At 41.4% G+C, this 12,793-nt stretch overlaps 1 protein-coding gene across 3 annotated transcripts in view; it reads right to left on the bottom strand.

The window, feature by feature from the left end:
• The window catches only part of MCC (MCC regulator of Wnt signaling pathway), a 432,845-nt gene that overhangs the window by 206,552 nt on the left and 213,500 nt on the right, over nt 1-12,793 (bottom strand). The window lies entirely within an intron of this gene.

The raw sequence follows: 12,793 nt of genomic DNA, 5'->3' as shown, positions 1-12,793 counted from the left end.
CCTTGCGACTGCACCTCCACATTGTGATAGCTCTAAAACGAAAACATACGGTTGAACTGATTTTGGGTCATATGACTACAGCGGACGGCAGAACAGCTCATTCTCCCCTCTTTTTTGTTTTTAAATTGAAGTATAGTTGATTTTCAGTGTCTCAGGTGTACAGCAAAGTGATTCAGTTATACATATATATATTCTTTCAGGCTCTTTTTCATTATAGGTTATTACAGGATATTGAATATAGTTCCCTGTGCTATACAGTAGGTCCCTGTTTATCTGTTTTATAAATAGGAGTGTGTATCTGTTACCATTCTCTCTCACTTCTTCTTAGCATATTCCTACGTACTCCCTATACCTTACAAGAGTTTTCTGGTCCTAAAGAGACGAGCCCAACAAACACTTTTCCCCAGCTACAGAAATTCCTTGGATTGCAGAATTTACATATTGCAGTCAAAATTTTTAAGTCTTCATTATGAAAAGCTAATCGTATTCTCCAAAACTCCTATCTAATTCCAGTAATATTTCCTCAGGGTGAAAAAAAATTCAAAAGCTTGACCTTCAATCACTGGTGAAAATTAGAGATTACATCCTTTTTTAAAAAAATTGGAGTATTAAGGTACCACCACATTTCCCTATCTCTGTGCTTCTCACTCCCTGCAAGTTTCTCCCCTTCCTCGTAAGTTTCCCAGCTTTAGAGATTCCCTAATGTCACACTTCCAACTCTAATTTAGGAGCTCAGTCTGTACTGCATTCTCGCATGTCACCAGTAAATACTATGCTCCCACCTAAAAACTATCTTAGGACATACATCCTTAAAAAAAAGAATCATACTGCTTCAGTTTTGTAAAGCAGATATTCTCAACATGTTTCCTTAAAGTGAAGGAGGCCTGTTATTTGGCCAGATCACGACTGAGAACATTCGCATGACCACAGGATATGGGTGATGTTTCACCCATTACTCATGGCTGTCGCCCATGTTGGCTTTGTTCCTACAGCCAAGTATGTTAGTAATCTTCCTCATTAATCCTTTCCCTCTCATAGCATCTCCAAACTAGAATTTCCTCCTAAAAAGAAAAAGCTCACAAATTTTCTTGACAGCTATGAAAGCTACAAGTAATGTCTCTAAGATAATCATGATGACCAATTTCCCAATAGGTACAAGAGAAACTAGGAAAATATATATTGAACTTCGAGACAATATAGAACATCATGATTTTGTTGATACTAAGAGAGTTTTGTGAGTTGTGGTATTTATTTCAAGGGTATTTCACATGGCCAATGTTCCTTATAAACATCCACAAGTCTATCTATACCAATCCCTAGTTTTTATATGCCAACAATGACCGGACACTAAGTTAAGTTCTATAGGACCTATATAACTTTGAGCGTAACCTTCTGGTCTTATATTCGCTGTATAGTGGATTCATCAACTATGAAGTCCAATTACCTAGTTTATCGCCCCTTCAAACACAAAGACTGTATGTACGTACATCATTAACTAGCTTCCACCTTAACGGAAACTCAAAAATCACAAGGAAAACTAAAGTTTATCACTTCTAACATTGGATTTTCCACACTCCGGAGAAAAAAGAATCAACAAGTATGAACGCCACATCCATGTACACTGAGGTAGGGAAATAACGTAACGGAAACTTTTTCAGATTCGCATTAATCATTTCTGCTTAAGCTACTTAATAAAGTATGACTGTATCCCATCTGTCAGTGCTGAATACTAGGCCTCAGTGGGTGGATAAGGGGTCAATCAGTTGACTTTTGGAGTCAATTTTCCACAACTAGATGCCTAGACACTAGCACACAACAGCAGCGGGCTATGTGAGCCTTCATGTCCACACCCACGCCCTGGTCTGCCAGCTTTTAGGTCGCCCCAAACGGTCCCTTTGCCTTCCTATGCCGGATTCACTTGCCTGAAAAGCTCCAAACGGGTGAGCCTGGAGAATCTGTCAGTTTATTTGGTAAGTTTTTCACATTAGCGTAAAATTCTTATTAATGCATAAATTATATACACATATATGCAATGTATTAACACTTCAAAAAACTTCTAATTCTAGTGAAAGGTATTTTGAAAATTGATTAAAGCAAGAAAGGACCTGTTTGAACACTAAGAAGAACATAGGATTGCATATTAAGTATAATTAATCTAACATTTCTATGAGGCAGAACTTTTATACAGATCTTCAGAAAAACCCAGCCTCTTTCCTGTGGGCAGAGTGCCTCAGGGTTTGGAGCCACACAGCCTGGGCTTCAAGCTAGGCTCTACCACTTACTGTGTGACCTGGGGCAGATTTCTTAACGTCTGTCTTCTCAACTATAAAATGCAGATCATTAAAAGTATCTACCCAGGGGCAAAACGGGTTTGGAGGAGCTATTGCTTACAGAGTGGGGAGTCATTTGCAAAGACATATGATTAAATGGGATTAAATGAGATATTATACATAAAGCATCCAACATGCAGTGAGTGCTCTATGAACTTGACTATCACTAATATCAGTGAAACAAAATTTCACAAAAGAGCAAATGGCATAAGCCCCTTCACTTTATCTCAAACTATTAGAGCAAAGGAAACAGGCTCCTTTGAAACAAACTGTTGGGGGTGGTGGGGGAGATGGAATATTTATTTACACAGCAAGTTGCCATGAGTTGAAATGTCCAAAAATATGCATACTCGGGAGAGCACATGTTATCAAAAGGGTTATGGTTTCCTATAAATACCTTAGATAACTAAACACAGACCCCAAATGCCTCTGGATGGCTCAGATTAGGAAGCACCTCATGTCGTGAATTTAAGAAAAGGTGACCAAAGTAATCACATTTAAATGACTCCAAACACAAATATGAATGCAATGAAGTTTCCTTAACTTGCCAGATTCTCTGAAACCCCAGGTGTTAGAAGTCCTGTGTTATTCCAAGAGACAATCTCGTGACTGAGAACAGAAAGAAGACTGCGATTTCTCTGTGATCTGTCGTTCTGAGGTGATGCTAACTTGTGCCTGCGGGCGTGCGCGCTTTCCCTCCCGAGTCTCTTCCCCATCCCCACTCAGGCCAGATGTTAACAGCACGTCTGCCTCTTTAAGAGAGAAAGGCTGGAGCATTTACCATTAAATCAACATTTCTGGGCTTCCCTGGTGGCGCAGTGGATGAGAGTCCGCCAGACGCAGGTTCGTGCCCTGGTCCGGGAAGATCCCACATGCCGCGGAGCGGCTGGGCCCGTGAGCCATGGCCGCTGAGCCTGTGCGTCCGGAGCCTGTGCTCCGCAGCGGGAGAGGCCACAACAGTGAGAGGCCGGCGTATGGCAAAAAAAAAAAAAAAAAAAGATCCGTGAAACTGAAAGAAAAATAGGCACTCAGTATTTGTCGACTAACTAAACTTAGTGGTGCTGACCTACTTTCAGGAACACTGTGATAGTTCATGAAAATGAAATCGCCTCATAATTACGTTGATGACTGAAGACATTTTAACACATAAAGAAACCTCTTATACAAATACTGCCATACTACTGAAAATTACTTTTAAATAAAGTTGCTTACTGTGATCCAGTCACTTTCAACATTTAGCACATATCAGATGAATGACTGACGCTCACTCAAGTTACTAGAAGAAGTCTGAAATCTCAAATGAAAAATGTATTTGATTAAAATCAAGGGTTACGATGCTGCCAAGAAGAGGAGGCCTCCGAGAGCAACAATTCGATAATAAAATGCAATTAGCTTACCAGCTTCTTCCTTGTGAAACGTGTCTGCAAGCAGCGACTGCATCAGATCAGGGCAGAGGGACATGATATAGGCCCGTATGATACTTGAGGATGCGAGGGCAGGTCCCCCTTGACAGGCTTTCTACAAAACCAAAATCCCTGAAGAAAAGGGATTTACCCCTAGTTTTCAGTCTTCCTTCCAAAAGACAGAAAAATAGAAAGCTGCCCTGAGGACAGATATTATATATAGAAAACAAGCAGAGTTAAAATTGGACTCTTCTTCCTGCCCATTTCCTCAAGGAAACGCACAGCCCCACCCAGCCTTGTACATAATACTATACTTCTTCATGGATCCCAGATATGCAGCCTACAAGTAAAACATAAGCTGACGAAAAGCAGCAACAGGTTCATCGCTGAATGACAAACTCTTAGGTTCTAGCAATTCAGCACGAAGATACACGCAAGAGATACGAATGTCATCTTCAAGGAGAAAAAACCGAGGGCCTGATCCTTAGGACCCGTAGCCCCCTCCACGGATCGAGGTGGTAACTTCCAGCTGTGTGTTATTACCAACAATACTCCTAAAAACGCTGCCTCCTTGGTTCTGCTTCTCCTAGGCTGGGCCAAACGGATTTTCTGTAATTGTTTAGGGGTGAGATGACTTGGCTCTCGGAGCTGCACAAAACTGTTCAATTGTTCCACAATAAAAATACGGTCTATTTTTTAAAAAAATCAATTCTGGGAACAACACAAAACTCTCCTCATCCTCTTCTTTTCACTTCACATTTTGGGTTCTTCAAAAGTATGATTTCAGTATACATAAGAAATGAATCAAAGAGGAATTTTCCTCTAAATAAAAACACTGGCTTCCTTTTTAACTTAGATTCCAATAACCAAACACATACATATACCATGCTATTTCCCCAAAGGAATTCTTAAGTAAACTTAAATCTGATTCAGCTTGCAAGTGGATTCATTTCTTCAACCCATTCGATATGAGAAAAATACATGATCGTCTGAGAAAAAGTATATTTAAATGGAATTTAGTACTTGAGAATTAAGAAGACCCAATAATACTTAGAGGAACTGGGTGCAGGGAGTACAATAAAATGGTGGACGTGGATTTCACTGTCTTGGTATTTGAGAGCAGACTGCCTGGGAAACTCTCCTGGTCCACGTCCTTTCCATAACAGAACTACACAAGGAGATTTAGTGCTTGGAGAAGCACATCTTCACTTATGGTGCAAAGAAGTTTCTCTGGGCATGAAATCTTCTGCAGAAAACCGCTGTGATGAAGACTTTCAGACTTCCATTCCCCCAGGAAACAAAACAGTTTCGAAAGGACATCTTTTACTTCAACTTTATACCAAGCTCGACAGCTCCAACTTTGCAGAAGCAGAAAGAACTAGAATCTGAACATTCTGTTCACTTTACCTAATTTTAGTAACCGTAAGACTTTGGCAGGGTCTGCCAGACTGTTTGGGAGTCCAGGAGACGAAGGCAGCATTAGTGGGGCCCCTACTACCATGTCCTTGGTATCCTGACCTGTGTAGGCTGGTCTTCCCCATGTTCATGGCAGACCCTTGAGTGCCCACATCGGGGAATCCTATGATAGGGCATGATGCTGGCGGCAATACCCCCTTTTCAGGCTTCTCTGGCCCACACTACTAAGCCATGCTCCCAAGAGGGCGCGAGATGGCAGCCTGTAGGTGCAGGATACTTGACATTGCTTCATTTATTGCACAAACCAATAAGGACACCAATAATCTGGAATGCAAATATCAACCAATCCCAGAGCTGCTGGTTAGCAGAAGAGCTTACAGGCTTGCAGGCCCCCAGGGAGGCAGTGTAGTGGTTAGGAGCACAGGCTCTGGAACCAGACTCCCATGCTTCCATTTTAGCTGTGATGCTACATCGCTGTGTGACTTTGGAGAAGTCACTTAATTTTTCTGTCTCTGCTTCCTCATCTGAAAAATAGGGATAATTACGTCTAAGGTGTTGAGGAGTGAAGGATTCGTTATGTTAATGAATTATAAAGTGCTTAGGGTGCTGAGTGCCATATAGTGTTTGTCTTCATTATTAGTGTTACCAGCTATAAATATTATAATTTCCCAAGTGAGGCACTCTCAGCACCAGCAAGAGCACGCTGAGCTCAAGCCCCAAGTTTCAGGCAGGGCAGATGAAGAGCCCCCTACACTCAGAGAAGAGAACCAAGCTCCTCCAAGAGCTGATCCGATGTCTGTTCAGGGGGACTACATGGGTGCAGGCTTGGGAGGCTGGGCCAGGAGTGTGTTCCTGAAGGGTCGATGCCCAGGAGACTGAATTTATAACGAAGTTTACAAAAGAAGTCGTCAGAATGTGTACATTAAGAGAAAAGAAATCAAACCTTGGAATTAAGTTGTATTCACTCTGACACATTTTTTTTAAAATTGGGAAGGAAAGTGGTAAACGGGGCTGGTAATGTACTAAAAGCCCTTGGGGTATTCATTAAACACTTGCTAATTGACTGAACTTGCCTATTCAAAGAGAACTTGTAAATGTATATGCCTTCAGGGAATAACTCTTCACCTATACAATTCACTAAGTATCTGGCTTCTTAACAGTAACCATAGAATACAGTTTACATGTAAGTTAAATATTTAATTGGTATAAATATACTACTCAGCTCACTGAGGCAAAAAATGTGAACGTTTCTGCTTTATAATGAGTACGATTCTGGCCATCATGTTTAAAGCTAACACCACAGAAATGTTTGAGTTTCATACCTCAAAGATACTTTAATAAAATTTAGCTATTTTCCTTGACATCAATAAGTACCACAAGGTGGGGAAGTAAACAGGCAGGATCCATGAAAAGCAGCTGCTTCTACCCGTCATTTATCTTCACATTCTTAAAATATTTTTAATGGAGAAACCCAGTTAAAAAAAATTGGAAACGAGGAAAACTGGTGCCTCCAGATTTAGGAGGTCATAATATTACCTAATCTTATTTCTGCTAAGGAAAATCCAAGTAAAGTTCCAATCTACAGAAGAGTCATTTACATTAAAATGATAGCTGTTCACTAAGGAAGCCGGTAAGGGGGGAAACACAGAAGCTTCCGGGCTAAAACAAGTAAGTGAATAAGAATCAGTTGTATTTTAGAGAAAGCACAGACACACACATGGGCTACAAGAGAGATAGAAGGTGTCTGAAAAATAAAATGGGGCTTCCTCATTGATCAGTCTCATCTCTACTGTAATTTCTGACTGATTCAGAAACTTCCAAGGCTCTCAAAGCCAAGACAGGCAGGAGTTTTGATGTGTGTTGGCTGGATGCAAAATACTGCTGGAGATTTAATTTCTTCTAAGGCAAGAGCAGTGAAAAACAATCAGGGTCATCTCATGCTTGAAGGGTCAGAATTGAATTATTTGTCAACAACTGCAGAAAAATAATTTCCATGAATTGAGTACGATGAAAGGGGGGTAGGTATAAACTAAAGGAGGCATTCAGAGGTGAAGAAGGAAGTGTGTTTTGTGGATTTTCCCTCCTTTAACAATAATGGAGAGCTCAAATATTTCTGGCTGTTAGACCGGCATCAGACAGACATCAAGAATGCAGCTGTATTTGGCTTCCCACATGGCATAAGCAGCAGTCACAGTAATATACACTCAACTTCACAGTTACTTAAATTTAAAAAGTAGGCAATGCAAGAATTACAAAGCTTTGGGGGTGGGGACACCTGGGTAGTTTAGAATATAAAACATAGTAAAACATCAATTTACGTTTCAATGCCTATCACTGCCTACTGATGTAGACATTCTTAAATCGGGCTGATGAGATTTTGGCACTTTTAGAAATGGCAGTAACATTTGGGGGAGAAAACTGTTTGTTTTGTAAACAAAGCAATTATATCTGATAATAATTGAAAACTGGGGAATGAAGAGGAAAAAAAAGCCACCTACGCAATCACTTTCCACAACTTATTATTGGCATTTTGTATATTTCATTCCAGTCTTTTTTTTTTTTTCCCTATTTCCTACAGTGGCAGTTAAACATAACACACAGAAAAACCCAGTTCGGCATTATATTCTCTCTTCTTAAAAAACTCTTCACTAAAGCTGTTGAAACAGAAACAACCTGGTCCCTTAATCGAAACCAAATTTTGCTCACAGATTTCTCCCCACCTTAAGGTTTTGTGGTGGTAGTTTGTTTGTTTTTAATTCAAAAACAAAGGCTGTTAATGCTAAGACTTCAAAAGTATAGACAAAGCCAGGAGATTAGAAAAAATTGTCAACACATTCAGGAATTCTGGGGATTAGCCAGTGTTTGCCCTCCCAATGGGGTGTGGTGAGGACAGGATCCAGTCCTTACCAGGGTTTGACTCAGTCTCAAGGTGATGCAATGTGGCAGCAGGAAACGACTCAGGGTCTCAAATTTATAACAAAATTGTAGTTTCAATTTTTGTTAAACTGTTGTTTAGAACTTAAAACATATTTTCAAGGGAAATAGTACAAGAAAGGGGCTGGGGCGTATTTCTGCAAAATCTATTTAATCCATGTAGTTTCAAACAAAGTTCTCAAAGATACGGTAACTGTGACAATTCACTGAAGTATGGAAAGAATATTCATCTATCTGTTTATTTCTCACCTGGTCCTTTAATGCCTAGTTTGTGCTTTATAAGGTACAGAATATTAATACAGGAGGGAAAGTATTTAATTTCTAAATATACAGAAATTGGCTATACAAGCTGTAAAAACTCAAACTACTTATTTGTTAGACAGAGAAGTTTGGAGACCATTAGTTTTAAACAGTAACACCAGAATTACTCTTGTTTGCTACCATATTGATAACAAGATTTTTAAATAAAAATATGTCTCCTGTTTCAGCTGGGACAGCCCCAGGAATACATCTGTCATTGGAACATCCCATGACACTGTGGGTCTCTTTCAGAAATAAATTGAGTAATGGGAGTTTGGAATCCCAGAAGAGGGGTTCTGAGAGGAAGCAGGGCTACTTCATTTCTCCAGGGGGACTTTCATGAAGCAGTGGTTCTTAATCTCCTTCAGTTCAGCCCCCTCTTCATCTGACAAGTGGAATGGACCTTCTGCTTACACATGTTCAGGGGTCTGATTGATGTACTTGTTGAAACCACTCATGGATTCCTGGGACCATGATCCCAGGAAGCAGTACGTGGCCTCAGCCACAACTAGACAGGATCTCAGTTGTCAAGTCCAGATGGGGATGGGGACTTAAGGTCCAATAATACATCCAAGCGCAGCTCATTTGTGGCAAATCCTCCACTGGGAAATGGCTTGTGAGGATAGAGCCTCAATCTGGGATGCTCATCTTAGTCAACCACGGTGTATACACTCATTTGTCACACACACATTTCTCATTTGTCAGATTTCCCACAGCGAGCTGCCAACTCTTCTCTGGGTGAAATCCAAACATGGAAGACAGAGTTCTGGTTCTGTGCCAGGTGCTACCAGTTTTTGATCATTACCTGGTCTCCTATTTCCAACTCAGTTTAGATGATTGATTCTCCACATGGAGCCCACGTTGAGCTTTAAGATACAAATCCCATCAGGTCATTCATTATACTGTTTGTATCCTCCAATGGCTCCTCTCTGCCTACTTTAAAACGTCCAAACCCTGCTCCTTTCTGGTTTCCTGTTCTGCAAATTTAATCTTTCTCAAGTGACTGTACTTTCCATGTATGAAGCAGAGAGTGGTGAGGAGCTGTTGTTACTGCCCATCCTGTTCCTTCTGGGGAAGACTCCCTTCTGTGTGGTTGCCAGAGGGCTGCTGCCTGAGCAAGGACAGTCATGATACCCACTCCCCATAGGGGCTGGTCTGGGGTCAGAACTGACCCAAGTGAACCTTCCCTGACCTCAACATGCACGAGCACAATGAACAGAAGTGCAGAGAGTCAGAATCTAACAGCTGGGTCTCAGGATCTAGCCAAGGTCACTCATAGACTTACAAGTTATATGAGTTAATTTTGTTGTTTTAAGCTAACTTGGAATAGGTCCTCAACTTCCAACTGAAATAAACCTAGAATTCAGACCGTACTGAACTGACCCTCCTATGACAGATGCACCATCTGTTTATAAGGCTATAGGAGTAAATATGTCTGGATCGTTCAACAGAATGGGACATAAGGACATCACACAGTCCATGACTCCCATGTTCTAGTTTATAAAGCTTCACTGAACGTCCTTCCTCTAATACAGCTTGTTTTATAGTTCAGTGGGACTTTTTACAATGAGCGTAGTTTCAATGGAAATGGCCCAGATAACACATTTCCCTCCCGTAGAAAGTTGAATGCTAACTGAAACAGAGTTTCTAGTCCTCTAACCTGTACTTCACTCAGAGCAAACCAGGCAATCTCATGAGCACGTGGGTGTGTGCGCTACAGCCAACAAGCATCTGTTCTCCGGGAGCCACAGCCTCGGGACCAGAAGAGCTGAGAACCGGAGCAGTCCCCCAGGCTACACTTTACATGCAAGCAACGACATTTCATGGGGACTTCAGTTACCATGTGCTTGTGGGTCTCCAGGTCCAGATGAAAGACCATGGAGGGAGAGGCATGTGGCTTTTACACAAGCCGTCCTCCCCTTAGCTGGCTGCATTTGTGCCGGGAGTCACAGAATGCGGACCTATAAGGCACTGCAGAGACCAGGCCCTCATGCACAAATAAGGAACTGGGTCCTAGAGGGGGAATAATTCAACTCAGAGCACCGCAGAGTCAGGTGGGAGGAGACTCCAGTCCCCGACCCACAAGGGACCTGCTCGTGGGGACATCCAGCTGCCTCTAGAACACAAGTGCCAACGTGCTGCCATGGGCTTTGCTTGCCCTATAAATCTGTTGGATCAGAGACTGAGTAACATCGGCAGATCATTTAGAAATTATGTAGGAATATCTTGAATTTCATAATAATAATAGGGTTTAAGTTACATGACATATTGATATAACACTGTATAGAAACTCAACTAACTTCCAGCCTTTTCTCTGGAGCGTGATAACGGGCCGCTGGTTAAATGTAGCAGAATGACTATACACTACTCCCCCTACTCACCTCTTCTGTGCAAAGCCATCCAGATGATGGCAAAGTCCACCCCGCCCCCTCCCCCAAAAAAGACCTAAAGAGAAAGGTAAGGGCAAGAAATAGGAGGGAAGACAGCAGAGGAGCCATTTCAACAAATTTGGGAAGACAAAGCAGAGCGATCCCTGAGCTAACTTCCCCACTCTGCTGTAGCCTCTGAAGAACCTGCAGAGGGGATACTGAGAACAAACTGCTCTCACAAAACTCCAAAGAGGCGCAGACCTGCAGACACTGTGTACCGCGGAGGACAGGAGTGAGACGTGAGACTAGAAGTGAAGGGACCGTTTGAAAGTTTATTTAGACAGAGACTGGACCCCACGTTTCAACCTTAACCCTTCACAGCTCTAGGACTGTGTCTTCTAACCTTGACCTTCTTCCCTCAACAACAGAGAACCCCGGGCAAAGTCGGGTATGAGGACTGCAGACCTCAGGCACTATGGGCAACACAAGTGAGGCTTGGATTGAGGGGGGGGAAAAAAGGGGTATTTTTTAAAATATGCATTCTGAGCTCTGGGATTCAACTGCTGTTTTCCTTTTCCGAAATTTTGTTTCTTCAAATGTAAGAAGCAGACACCCTTAAAGAAGGAAGTTAGAGAAATCTTCTCTGGAAAAACTAAGAAAAAAATCTCAGTTACTGTATACACGTTCAAGTTGGCAAAATAATTGGCTCCAAAGCCCACCTGTTGGCTAGTGTACCCTGCTCCACAGAGCTTCCAATTAGCTTCTTCACAGTTTTAAGTAGGAGCAGAGGGCCAAGAGCACCATACATACATTTCAGGAACTACTCCAACAGAAGAGAGACCAAATCAAATAATACAGTGTAAAGGGAAAACTCTCCCTCTCATAAACCACACTTCATTTCTTCCATGACCTCTCACCCCTTACCAGGAGTAACCTAACACCCCCCACCACAGCCACCTTTGGCAAGTAGACCAATATGCATTGTATACCTGGATTCATTCACAATATTCTGAGCATCAACAAGGCATCAACAAATTCTTTCAGGATATCATCTGAGTTCCTGTGTGTTAGGAGACAGCTAGGCTAAACTTGGGGAAGAGGCCTTCTGTGGTATGTCACAAGGCATCCATTCTGGCTTACTCAACACTCATGCAAATTATTGCTAAGTATGTCAGTGGCATGGTTCTCGAACTTCTAGATGACACCACTCTAGGAAGGACAGCCAAAATATATGCTGACAGAACAAGAATCCTTCCCAAACCAAATTTTAAATGACAGGCAGAGTAAAGGACAAAATTGACTGAATCAAAAATTGTCTTACATTCATGTTTTTAGAGAGTTATACAAATAGAGGGAGATATGAATTACTAAGAATTATTAATAAATTAAGAACAAATATAGACAAATGGAACCTAATTAAACTTAAAAGCTTTTGCACAGCAAAGGAAAAGACAACTCAGAACAGGAGAAAATATTTGCAAACGAAGCAACCAACATGGAATTAATCTCCAAAATATATAAACAGTTCATGAAGCTCAATATCAAAAAAACTAACAGCCCAATCAAAAAATGGGCAGAAGATCTAAATAGACATTTCTCCAAAGAAGACATACAGATAGCCAAGAGGCATATGAAAAGATGCTCAACACTACTATTAGAGAAATGCAAATCAAAACTACAATGAGGTATCACCTCACACCAATCAGAATGACCATCATCAAGAAAACCTATGGACAATAAATGCTGGAGAGGGTGTAGAGAAAAGGGAACCCTCCTACACTGTTGGTGGGAATTTAATTGGTACAACCATTATGGAGAACAGTATGGAGGTTCCTTAAAAAACTAAAAACAGAGCTACCATATGATCCAATAACTCTACTTCCAGGCACATATCCAGAGAAAACGGTCATTTGAAAAGATACATGCACCTCCAATGTTCACTGCAGCATTAGCCAGGACATGGAAGCAACCTAAATGTCCACTGACAGAGGAATGGATAAAGAAGATGTGGTACATATATACAATGGAATATTACTCAGCC

Source organism: Delphinapterus leucas, chromosome 3, assembly GCF_059928025.1.
Source record: "Delphinapterus leucas isolate spDelLeu-1000000601 "Yukka" chromosome 3, BTC_Dleu_Yukka2, whole genome shotgun sequence".
Classification (NCBI taxonomy): domain Eukaryota; kingdom Metazoa; phylum Chordata; class Mammalia; order Artiodactyla; family Monodontidae; genus Delphinapterus; species Delphinapterus leucas.
Note: the sequence above shows the minus strand (reverse complement) of the source record. Positions and strands in the feature narration are given on the sequence as shown.